We start from the raw sequence: 13,726 nt of genomic DNA, 5'->3' as shown, positions 1-13,726 counted from the left end.
TGCGTTCTAAAAACAGTCCCTGAACGCAACTGCCTGCAAATGACTGTAAACGACCTGGTGTACATGGACAGATAAGATAAAATGTAGATGGGTTCAGGGGCTTCTGAAAAAAACGCCCAACTGCTCCTAAACGGCCATTTCCAGCATCCCGTGTACATGGAGCCTTAGCCTACAGTATGTGTTCATGAGCACACAGGCGTTTACAGACATTTAGAGGCAAAAAAAAACCATCACTTGCACATTCAGGATGGGAGTCTTTTGACAGAAAAAATGTCAAACTTGGCTAAATGTATCTAAGAGCTAGGCGCGTTTATCACTTCAGCGTTCATTTATTTTAGAGGCCAGAGAAAATTAATATTCTGGTCAGTGGAATGAATGAACCTCCAAAAGCCTGACATGCCTAAACACGTTTGCAAAACGTGGCTTTAGATGCATTTTCCACGCTGCTTTTTTCATACCAGGAGAAAAGGTATTAAGAACAGCTGGGCAAACACCCAGTGCGCACGAGACGTTATTCTGGCTACTAGAATAAATGAACACTTAAGCGCTAAACACGCTGACCCTTTAGGTGCGTTTGGATGCATTTACACGCATTTAGACATGTTCAGGATTTTTTCGGCGCAAAAGCTCCTCTCCTGAGTGGCGCATTTGTTTCAACCTCTAAACTCTCCTCTTCTAATACAGCTGTAAACGCTTCGGTGTGCATGACCACATGGGCTAACACAAAGGTGCGTTTATAGGATGAAAAGAAAATGTCAAATACCTGTAAAAGCTCAATTTTTTACATCCTGTGTGCAGGAGGCCATTGTGTAATGATATAAAAGACTAAACAGCCATTTGAGATATATTACAATATTTTATTACATCAATGGAGGAATGATTGCTAAGGATAAATTGGTCATTAGCACACAGTGTGTAGTGACAGCTATGCATTGGTTTCCAGGTAAATTTCAGAGCCTTCCTACTTTATTTCTTTGTAACAACTTAACAACTCTGAACAATCAGAGGAAATCGACCTCTATTGAGCCAGTCCTGAATTGGTGCTCACAGCTTGATCAACATGAGAATTTTAAAACACTGGGCGCCTGGCAATCATGTATATCAGCCCTTCTACTGGCCATATAAATAAAGCAATTTGATTATTCATCCTCAATTGTTAAATCGCAAAAGAGGTTGAAATAAAAAAATAATAAAATCACTACTATTTTAAATCACCACTATTTTATTTCTAGTCCTTTGAGTTGTTCCTGTATCTAAATACATACTCTATGGAGACCAGTGTTGTCATCCTTTCAGCCCTAAAGGGCCGTACACACTTGACGATAATCGGACGAAATATCCTCCGATTTTTCTCTGTCTTCTCAGCGTTCATTACCGTTTTTAGTCGACAGTGCATAAATGTTCACGAAATTTCTCGTCCGATTTTTCTTTTTTTTTGGCACATTTGTTCCTAGACTTCCGGGTTGTCAGCAACTTCAGATAATGCGCGGTCTTTTGTATGTGATTTTTCACGGACGTACTGCATACACATTAAACGAAAATCGGTCATCTGGGGACAGACGAAAAAAAATTTTGGTGTTTTGTCCCTCCGTTTTTTTTCGTTGAAAATGTCGGCATCGGCTGCTGAAAGTTGTGTACACACTAGGCGAAAGTCGGACGATTTCACATCGGGTGGGAATTTTCGGCAGATTTTCTACTAGTGTGTACCCCACTTAAAGATCTTCTTCCTTCCTCTGATCTGGCGTTGCTGGACATATATACTACTCATGCATAGGCAAACACAGGTCTTTTCCAGGTCTACAGGACCTGTCAGAGCTTTGCGGTACATTTGTGCATGTGTAGACACAACATACTTATCTTATGGGTCCCATGTTGCAGGATTTTGCACAGGCATGGATGAGCCTTGAGGCTCTGCCAAATCCTAAAGACCCCTGATACAAGAAGCAAAAAAGTATTAGTATTAAAAAATGTATGTTATGTTTAAAAACATTTTTTCCAATTGTGTTAGAGGCAGGGGGATGGAAAAAAAATTCATGGGTGAAGTTCTGCTAATAAAGAACAGAAATGTGTTCACCTAATATGAGACTGCTTGATGGGGTTCTTGTTTTCAATCAATTTCTCTTTTGATCCTATTAGTGATCCAAAGCTGGTTAAGTAGCTAAAATCACTGAAAATTGGTAGTGTATTGCTAGTATAATTATGGACACATGAATAATTATTTTTCATTTCCTCCACTCTCAACTTTAAAAACCAAAGAGTTGAAACCTACCACTAAGCAGTTTTGTTGACAATGTGAAACTATCTAAAGCCTTGATCCATTCAGTCATCTGTACGATTAAAAGTTGTTGAAATTGCCAGAAAATTGGCATATGTATGACCAGCATTACATTAGAGCAGACACCCACAATTGTTCTTAGGGAAGGGGGAGTCAGCTGACCTTTCTTGGCTGATTGCTATTGTTCTCTCTCGATAAGAAGTTGCTGAGGCTGTCTCCGCTGTGCACAGATATGCAAGCTTGTCTGATTACAGTTCATTTCTATGCGCATCTTTAAAAAACTCTTTGGTGGTCACTATGTTCTCTCACATTGGTTCCCAGCTTTAGAAAAACTGCAGATGTGAAATAAAAAGTACAAGCATTCCCCTTTGTACGGCTGCTTTCACTGCAAACTTGTGAGTCACATCCATGATTCCTAAATGCCTTTTACAACTCACTCAGTTGTGTTAAGCTGGCCACAGATAGATAGAATGTTGAATTAAATTTCTAAGAAAAATTATTACAAAAATTCTTAAAACATTCAAAGATTTTGTTTGCTTTTAAAATTTGATTTCAGAATGAATAGCCTTTACCAAACAAAAACCACATACACTGTCAGGGCTGCTGTTAGAAATCGCGGGCCCCCGTACAGACTACCTGGCAGGGCCCCCCCAAGAAAATATTAAAGATGTATTTAGCTAAAATTACAACAAAATCACTATTATAAGACACAAATATAACATAACTCGCATAATTCCTGCTAAATCTAAAAAAAAAAACGATGTTAAATAAAAAAGAAGATGAGATGAGAAAAATATACAAGCTGTGCAGTTGGAGCTCAGGGATCAGAGAGACAGAGAGAGAGAAAGAGAAAAACAAAGTTACAATTTACAAATAAACTCCTGAGCAGAGATAAGTGCTGGGAGGGGGGCCCACACAAGGGAGGGGGATTAGTGAGGGACAACTGTCTCTTTCTCAACAGATAAAAGCTGATAGCAGGGAGAGGGACAGATCAGATTCAGGTGCTGGAGGAAGATATCTGTATTTGTTGTCCATCACTAATCCCCCTCTTTGTGTGGGCCCCCCTGTGTGCTCGGGCCCCCTACAAGAGGGATGGTGGTCCCCCCCCCTATCAGCGGCCCTGTACACTGTTAAGGCCCGTACACACAATATAAGAAAATCGGAAGTAAAAATTTGTCTGATAAACGATCAGCCGATTACAAATTTTCGTACGACAAAAACTGAATGTGCAGGCTAAAAATGTTTTATCGTACGTTAACACAACGTCCGATTTTCGTTTAATTAGTACAGTTTTCATCAGAAAAAAATCATAAGAGCAAGACTACGCATGCTCGGAAACAAAAGAATACATACAAAACAATTCAACACATTACATCACTTCTGAAGTAGAATTTTGTTGGATGAGAATTTACGTATGAAAGTAACCTCTTCAATTTCGATATGAGACTAGCATGCAACAAAAAACGGACGAAAATTTGTCCAATAATGATTGTGTCTACGAGGCTTTTAGATATATGGGGGGGGGGGGGGGGGGCATTGAAAACTCCTGTTTAACCACATGATCTCCAGGCCTTTTTCTAACACATTTGTTTACATGTAAAAATCAATATTTTTTGCTAGAAAATTATTTAGAACCTCCAAATATTATAATTTTTTTTTTAAAGCAGAGGCCATAGAGAAAGAAAACGGTGGGTTTGCATCTTTTTATGTCACATAGGATTTGAGCAGCGGGTTTTCAAACGCAATTTTTTGGAAAAAAAATATACATTTTAAAATTTTAATGCAAAAAAGACACAATGTATAACCCAATTTTTAGTAAAATATAAAAGATGATGTTACGCTGAGTGAATAGATACCAAACATGTTACGCTTTAAAATTGCGCACGCCCATGCAATGGTGACAAACAACATACATTTTACTATCCATAGGTGATGCTTAAAAGCCTTTACAGGTAATCACTTTAAATTTACACAGGGGGCCTGGTGCTAGAATCGCTGCCTGACAATGGAGGTGCAACAGTTTAGCAACTGCAGGCATCATCCCGGTTTAACCACTTGAAGTCCAGCGACATACGGACATGATGCTGGTTGGCAAGTGATTAACGTGCATTATTAACCACTTGCCGACCGCCGCACGACTATCTACGTCGGCGGTCAGCCCCTCACAGGCAAACTAACGTAGGGCTACGTTGCTTGCTTGTGAGGGTCTAGGGAGCGAGCGCGCGCCCCCGGAGGCGCGCTCCCGCGTGGTCACGGACCCCCCCGCGCGTGTGACCAGCGGACCCGATGTCCGCCGGCCACTCGGCGATCGGCGGGGGAGAGGGAGAATGTCAGGCAGCTTGTGTAAACAAGCTGCCTGTCATTCTCCTCGCTGCAAAGACACTGATCACATGGATCTACTATGTAGATCCGTTGATCAGTGTCCTTACAGCTGAAGCCACAGCCAATCACAGTAGAAAGCACGCCCCTAGGGACACACACAGCCCCTCCCTCCCAAATAAAGTTAACCCCTTCACTACCAGTGTATTTTTACAGTAACAGTGCATATATATAGCACTGATTACTGTAGAAATGTCACTGGTAACCCCAAAAGTGTCAAAAATGTCAGTCAAGGGTCCGATCTGTCCGCCGCAATGTCGCAGTACCGCAAAAAAAATCGCAGATCGCCGCCATTACGCGTTAAAAAAAAAAAAACAAAAATGACAAAAATCTTTCCCTTTGTTAGTAAACGCGATAACTTTTGCGCAAACCAATCAAAATACGCTTTTTGCGATTTTTTTTACCAAACATAGGTAGCATAAAACAAATTGGCCGAAAATGTTAAAAAATTTTGATTTTTACATTTTTTTTGGGGGAATTTCATATAAAAAAATGTGAAAAATATTGTTATTTTTGCAAAATTGACGCTCTTTTTTTGTTTATAGCGCGTGATCAAAAAATCGCACAGGTGATCAAATACCACCAAAAGAAAGCTCTGTTTGTGGGAAAAAAAGGACGCCAAATTCGTTTAGGTACAGCGTCGCACGACCGCGCAATTGTCCGTTAAAGTTACGCAGTGCCGAATCGCAAAATACCCCCTGGTCGGAATGGGGGTAAAATCTTCCGGGGCTTAAGTGGTTAAAAAGTCTGTCAATACACTGCTCTATGTATAGAGCAATTCATTGTGAATAGCACCCCAATGCAGTGTATTCTAGAGGCCAATGTGCATATGCGTTGTGGTGGATAAAAAAGGGTTGTGTGCATTTTTTGCTCTGTTCTAGCACGTCGGTGGCCTAGTCATAATAAACAGGCTGTCTAAGAGCTTGATCACACGTGCATCAATGCCATTGGGTTGATGTTCACTTTGCACAGTGCAGTTGCTCCAGAGCTTAGGAAATGAGCAGAAGCTCTGCTAACTTTCATCGTCCAATCATATGCATGCAAAAATGCTGGTTTTTTTTTTTCCTTGCATGTAATTGGGTATTCTTTGCAAAGTGAAGCTTTACCTCATTTACTAAGCAAAGTGCACAGTCTAGTTGCCTTTAGTAAATCAACCCCTGTGTATTTAAGTGGCATGTATTTACATGCCCGATTCCAAAAAAGTTGGGACACTGTACAAATTGTGAATAAAAACAGAATGCAATGATGTGGACGTTTAAAATTTCAATATTTTATTCAGAATACAACATAGATGACATATCAAATGTTTAAACTGAGAAAATGTATAATTTTAAGAGAAAAATAAGTTGATTTTTAATTTCATGGCATCAACACATCTCAAAAAAGTTGGGACAAGGCCATGTTTACCACTGTGTGGCACCCCCTCTTCTTTTTATAACAGTCTGTAAACATCTGGGGACTGAGGAGACAAGTTGCTCAAGTTTAGGAATAGGAATGTTGTCCCATTCTTGACTAATACAGGCTTCTAGTTGCTCAACTGTCTTAGGTCTTCTTTGTCGCATCTTCCTTTTTATGATGCGCCAAATGTTTTCTATGATTAAAAGATCTGGACAGCAGGCTGGCCATTTCAGTACCCGGATCCTTCTTCTACGCAACCATGATGTTGTAATTGATGCAGTATGTGGTCTGGCATTGTTATGTTGGAAAATGCAAGGTCTTCCCTGAAAGAGATGACGTATGAATGGGAGCATATGTTGTTCTAGAACTTGGATATACCTTTCAGCATTGATGGTGCCTTTCCAGATGTGTAAGCTGCCCATGCCACACGCACTAATGCAACCCCATACCATCAGAGATGCAGGCTTCTGAACTGAGCGCTAATAACAACTTGGGTTGTCCTTGTCCTCTTGTCCTCTGTCCGGATGACATGGCGTCCCAGTTTTCCAAAAAGAACTTCAAATTTTGATTCCTCTGACCACAGAACAGTTTTCCACTTTGCCACCGTCCATTTTAAATGAGCCTTGGCCCAGAAAAAACGCCTGCGCTTCTGGATCATGTTTAGATATGGCTTCTTTTTTGGCCTATAGTTTTAGCCGGTAACGAGGAATGGCACGGTGGATTGTGTTCACCAACAATGTTTTCTGGAGATATTCCTGAGCCCATGTTGTGATTTCCATTACAGTAGCATTCCTGTATGTGATGCAGTGCCGCCTAAAGGCCTGTACACACTTGACGGAAATCGGACAAAATATCCACCGATTTTTCTCTCTCTTGCTCAGCGTTCATTACCGTTTTTAGTTGACAGTGCATAAATGTTCACAAAATTTCTCGTCCGATTTTTTTTTTTTTTGGGAAATTTGTTCCCAGACTACCGGGTTGTCAGCAACTTCAGATCATGCGCGGTCTTTCGTATCCGATTTTTCATGGACGTACTGCATACACATTAAATGAAAATAGGTAGTCTGGGGACAGACGATAAAAATTTTTGTGTTCGTCCCTCCGTTTTTTTTTCGTTGAAAATGTCGGCATCGGCTGCTGAAAGTTGTGTACACACTAGCCGAAAATCGTACGATTTTACCTCGGACGGCAATTTTCAGCAGATTTTCTACTAGTGTGTACCCCACTTAAGGGTCAGAAGATTAACGGGCATCCTATATGGTTTTCCGGCCTTGACCCTTACGCACAGAGATTGTTCCAGATTCTCTAAATCCTTGGATGATATTATGCACTGTAGATGATGATTTTTTTGTTTAATACGTTTTTATTAGGAAGAAACCAACAATATGAGAACATATTACAGATCCAGAGCATCCATAGAAGAAATAAGCAATGCAGCTATAAAACTAAAGTCAATACAACAATTACAAATACCCGTAATAGAGCTGTTGGAAGGTAAATGCATAAAAAAAAAACAGCTAGGAATGCAAGAAGAGAAAGAGAAAAAGGAAAATGTAAAGTAAAGAGAGGGTAGGAGATGAGAAATAGAGGACGGAAGGACGGAAGGAAAAGGAGAATAATAATAAGAAAAGGAAGAGAGGAGGAGTAGGAAGGGGGGGGGGTGCGGAGGGGGGGGGCATTGGCATCAGGGTCTCACCACAGCCTGAACACTGTTAAAGAATAAGGGGGGGGATATATATTCATATTCAAGCGGAGCAATTAATAAAATAAAACTGTAGATGATGATAACTTCAAACTCTTTGCAATTTTTCTCTGAGAAACTCCTTTCTGATATTGCTCCACTGCAGCATTGGGGGAATTGGTGATCCTCTGCCCATCTTGACTTCTGAGAGACACTGCCACTCTGAGAGGCTCTATTTATACCCAATCATGTTTCCAATTGACCTAATAAGTTGCAAATTGGTCCTCCAGCTGTTCCTTATATGTACATTTAACTTTTCTGGCCTCTTATTGCTACCTGTCCCAACTTTTTTGGAATGTGTAGCTCTCATAAAAAATCAAAATGAGCCAATAATTGGCATGACATTTCAAAATGTCTCACTTTCAACATTTGATATGTTATCTATATTATATTGTGAATAAAATATAAGTTTATGAGATTTGTAAATTAGTCCATTCATTTTTTACTCACAATTTGTACAGTGTCCCAACTTTTTTGGAATTGAGTTGTAGCATTTTTAAATCCTCGTAACTGCCCTTCAACACTTGCCATGAATATTACAATGGGCACCACACAATGCTGTACCCATAAGGTATGGTATGGCCTATGGTAGCATTGTGTTGTGTTAAAAATTAAGCAGCAGGTTGCTTTAATGAGGCATAGATGCCTATCAGCTGCCTCCATTGATTTCAATGGTAATGGTCTGTAACAGCACCAAGACCATTTATAAAGTGTTCGCTGTGCACTGGGGGAGAGGCAGTGGAGGTTCCTGTATCTCAGAATGCACTGGGAAATAATAAAGAATTATGACAATGCAGCTTCAGCCACTTCCTGTTTGTACACAGCAGCCTTGTGGTAGCACCATTTGCTTCTGTGTGCGGGTAAAATCATCAACCAGCCAGCAATACTGACAGTACCAGGCAGGAGCAAAGGCATTAAGTACTATTGTCAGTGGCAAACTTTTTGTGTCAGCAAATTTGAGCTGGAGTGTGAAAGTGATCACAGTATAAAAATCCATCCTGCAGAGAATTGACAAAATGTCTGCTGTCACACCACAACCTAACGACGCCCCAATAAATAATTTCCTCTGCATCACTTCCCACTGGAAAAAAACTTTTTCATGGCCAATTATCAAGCTTTTTTTAAGCTTTTTTTTAACACTTCAAAAACACAACAAAAACATATTCTAAATGCTGTAGGTAAGATAATGAGCATTGCTTCATTCTTCATACAGTAATAAACACATGTGTGAAGGAACCCTAAGAGTGGCATTCTTACCATTCATTTACACATGCAAAAAAATCTGTGGGCCCATTACTGCACCAAATGCATTAAGATGCGTTAACGTTAGAAACCGCTTGCTGGACTTTTTTTTTTGTGTATGGACTTTTGTATTATCATCATGGCTAGTAACACTTTCTAAATGCATCTCAAACACACTGTAAACACCATAGGAGCAGGGGCAGACTAACCGGTCGGCACATCGGCCGTGGTCTGAGGGCCCGGAGTCAGTAGGGGGCCCCGGCCCCATGAGAGGCTGCACATGTGTCACAGAGAGCGGGGGACTGCCGGTGAGAGAAGCTGAGGAGGCGGTGACTGGACCCAGGGACGCTGATGTAGGGGGCCTGGCCAGCCGGCAGCTTCAAGTTTTTAATGCACTGATAAAGTTTTTTTTTTTTTTTCTTTTTCTTTTTCTTTAACCGGAATCTTCAGCGCTGGCCCCTTGCATTGCCACTCATAAAACACAGAAGCCCGGCTTCTGAATTTTATAAGTGACAGCGATCCCAGCGGCACACTCAAAACCCTCCCTGTTCTCTCTGCATATTCAACAGAGGAGGGGCGGGGCACACAGCTCAATCCTTGAGCCCGCAGCAACACAAGAAGCCCGCGCCGGCAGCCTGACCTCCTGTAAGTTACAGTCCATTCTTTTCTGTGGGGCAGAAGAGGGCTGTGTCCTAGACAGTGAAGGGACGTCTTTATTGCAAAAGGAGGAGAGAGGTACTCTGCATTTGGCAGGGAGGAGAGAAGAGATCTGTACTAGGGGTAACTTACGGGGAGAGCTCTGTTACCGGGGGGGGGGGGGGGGTGACCTATAAGATATGCACACCTGCGCTCTGCACATAGCACAATCCTCCACCCTGCACTCTGTACATAGTGCAATCCTGAACCCTGCACTCTGTACATAGCGCAATCCTGATGTACATAGCTCAATCCTGAACCCTGCACTCTGTACGTAGCGCAATCCTGAACCCTTCACTCTGTACGTAGCTCAATCCTGAACCGTGCACTCTGTACGTAGCGCAATCCTGAAACCTGCACTCTGTACGTAGCCCAATCCTAAACCTGCACTCTGTACTTAGTACAATGCTGAACCCTGCACTCTGTACGTAGCCCAATCCTGAACCCTGCACTCTGTACGTAGCCCAATCCTAAACCTGCACTCTGTACTTAGTACAATGCTGAACCCTGCACTCTGTACGTAGCCCAATCCTGAACCCTGCGGTCTGTACATAGCACTAACCTGAAACCTGCACTCTATACAAAGCACAATCCTCAAACCTGCACTTTGTATGTAGTACAATTCTCAACCCTGCACTCTGTACGTAGCACAATCCTGAACCCTGTTCTCTGTACGTAGCACAATCCTGAACCCTGCACTCTGTATGTAGCACAATCCTCAACCCTGCACTCTGTACATAGCACAATCCTCAACCCTGCTCTCTTAGGTAGCACAATCCTCAACCCTGCACTCTGTACGTGGCACAATCCTCAACCATGCACTCTGTACGTAGCACAATTCAGATCCCTGTACTGCATTTGCACTCCTGAGCTCTGCGCTCTGTACTCTGCACACTCTGTACAAAGCGCACTCCTGAACTCTGCTTTCTATAGGTTGTGCACTCCTTAACCCTGCAAGCTGTACATAGCACACCGCTGAATTCTGCACTTTGTACATAGCACACTCCTCAACTCTGCACTCTCAGTGCACAGCTCAAACCCCGCACTTCATGTATAATGCATTTCTAAACTCTGCACTCTGTACATAGCGCCCCTCTGAACTCTGCACTTTGTGCATAATACACTGCTGAACCCTGTACTCTGTATGTAGCGCACTACTGAACTCTGCATTCTGTATGTAGCACACTGGGTGGGGGAAGGGGGGTTGATGATGTTGATGGCGAGTGGTACAATGGGGGCGTGATAGAGTTTCTGCACCTATTTTCTGAGTAAAAATGCTCTGTAGCTGTAGGCCTCATTTACACTTGTATTTGTAACTGCTTCCCCCTTCTACTACATGCAATTGAAGACAGAGCTGCATTTTGTTTTGAGGCAGGGACAGGGGTGGGTCATGAATCACCTGCTTTTGAAGATAGTGTTAGCTCAAGCCTCGTACACACGCAACGATTGTTGGCCGTGAATTTTTGGCCAACGTCTGATCGGCCGATTGTCGGCTTGTTTGTATGATGCTTCCGACAACCGACTGCGACTTTTCGGCCGAAAAAAATCTGGTGTGCATGCTATAAAATTTTTGTTGGTCGTCAACAGAACGGCCGATTGTTCGTCAGTCAGTACAGATTTCGGCAGACAAAAATCAGATGAGCAAGACTGGGCATGCTCAGAGAAGAAAAAACACACGGAAAGTAGACCAGCACATGACATCACTTCTGAAGTTGGTTGTTGTTGGCCGAAAAAATATGTGTGCAGTCTAGAGCACATTTCAACCAACACAACAACACTGGACAAAAGACGGCCGATCGGTCGGCCAACAATCGTTGCGTGTGTACGAGGCTTTAGTCTAAAGCCTCGTACACACGCAACGATTATCGGCCGACCAGTCGTCCGTCTTTTGTCCAGAGTGGGGTTTTGTTGGTTGGAATGTGCCTAGACTGCACAAGAATTTTCTCGCCCGACAAAATTCTACTTCAGAAGTGATGTCATGTGTTGGTTTGCTTTCTTTGTGTTCTTTCTTCTCTGAGCATGCCCAGTCTTGCTTATAAGATTTTTCCCTGTCGAAATCTGTACTGACTGCACGAAAATCGGCCGTGTTTTGACGGCGGACAAAGATTTTATAGCCTGCACACCAGATTTTTTTCGGCCGAAAAGTCGGAGTCGGTTGTCGGAAGCATCATACTAACAAGCCGAAAATCGGCGGATCGGTCGTTGGACGAAAATTCCCTGCCGATTTTCGAAGCGTGTGTATGAGGCTTTAGGGTACATTCTTACCGCATGTGGTGGGACTGCTTTAGGCAGCTATTCTAGCCTATTACCACAGCATAACAAGTAAAAACGCCTTGTCTCCTTATCTGCATAGTTCTACCACTGTGGGCGGTGTACAGTGAAATAAAAGTCCTGCATGCAGTAATTTTTTTTAGCACAGTGAAGTGCAAGGCAATCGATTGTCTCTAAGACATTTCAATAAAGTTAGTGTAAAGAAAACAAAAGTAAACAGTGAGAGAGATCGGCGCATGAGCACTGCGTTTATCAGGCCAGGTTGCACCACACACCAGCCTCTGTGTTTTGTGCCCATTACAGGGGCTGTTACAAACATACCCTGAGGGGAGCATTCTTCCTAATGAAGGCAAATTATTTAGAGAATTCCTTTGGGGTACCAAACTAAAGTGTACATGTTAAAGTATAGCTAAAGTTAAATTTTTTTTTTTTTACTTGGATAGAGAGGGATTGTAACACATGTCAGGCTTTTATTGCTGCCTATGCCTCCATTAGGGAGATTTACCCTGTCTATTTGTCCTGGTGACCACTGATACCAAAATAAAAATAACATCTTGAATTCTGATTTGTTACCAAAACAATCCACTAGTTCTGCATTTCCCCCCACCTTTAAGGGATTTCTTCTCACTTTCTGATGTGGCTACAGGACAGAAAGTAAGGAAATCTCTAAAATGGGACACAGATGGCAAAAAAAAAAAAAACTTGCCAGGGGTTAAAACTGCCCTTTACTCTGTCCAAAATGAAAAAAAAAAAAAAGTTTAAGGCTCCTTTCACACGGCCGCTCCGTGTGAAAGGTCCGCTGCGGGACTTTTTTTTTCCACGGAGCGGATGACATTTCTGTCATCCGCTCCGTGTGCCCGCATATCATCCCATCCGTTTGCGGATGATATGCGGACATAATGTAAGTATATGGCACTGCGGATGTCAGTGGATGACACCGCTGACATCCGATTTTCCTTCCTTTCCGTTTTTTACACGGAAGGAAAAATGGGGTTCTGTTCCATTCGTAAAAACGGAACAGAACTGACAGGAGGAAAATCGGGTGTCAGCGGATGGTATTCCACTGACACCCGCAGTGCCATTCACTTACATTATGTCCGCAAATCATCCGCAAACGGATTGGATGATTTGCGGACACACGGAGCGGCCGTGTGAAAGGACCCTAACACAGGTTTTTTTTCACAATCTACAACGTTTATTTTTTATCCTCATAAAAATGTATTGTAAGGATCCATTTCTACTACTTTGTTATAAAAACACAAGCATTGTCTGTCCATTGCATGCTGTCCAATTCAAGGACTTACCCTTGGCGTTCCTGGGCTCACTAGTTGTCTCTAAAAATGTTAACGTAAGCAGAGAATCGGGACCTAGAAACACAGAGATGATATAAAAAGCACAGTGAATCATGGAAACCATATATACAAATAAAGTGATGATCATAAATGCATAATTTATATATGAATTCTTTGAAGTGTCCATAAAAAATTCAAATAAACTGTCAAGATTTTAAACCTCCCATTGATAAGATTTTTTTACTGTGTGGACATCCGTTTGAATGAATATTATCGATGTCTCCATATGCCTTGGACACTTGCCTGATCAAGCATTGTAGGCCTTTCCATTAATTTGGAGGTCACCTGGTTCTGGTAAGTGGCCATTTATCTTTTGATTAGTGTTGGTGATCACACTTATTAAGGATTGGGGAAAATCATCCTTTTCATGCA

Source organism: Pelophylax lessonae (assembly GCF_965119305.1).
Source record: "Pelophylax lessonae genome assembly, chromosome: 7".
Classification (NCBI taxonomy): Eukaryota; Metazoa; Chordata; class Amphibia; order Anura; family Ranidae; genus Pelophylax; species Pelophylax lessonae.
This window is presented reverse-complemented; position numbering follows the sequence as displayed.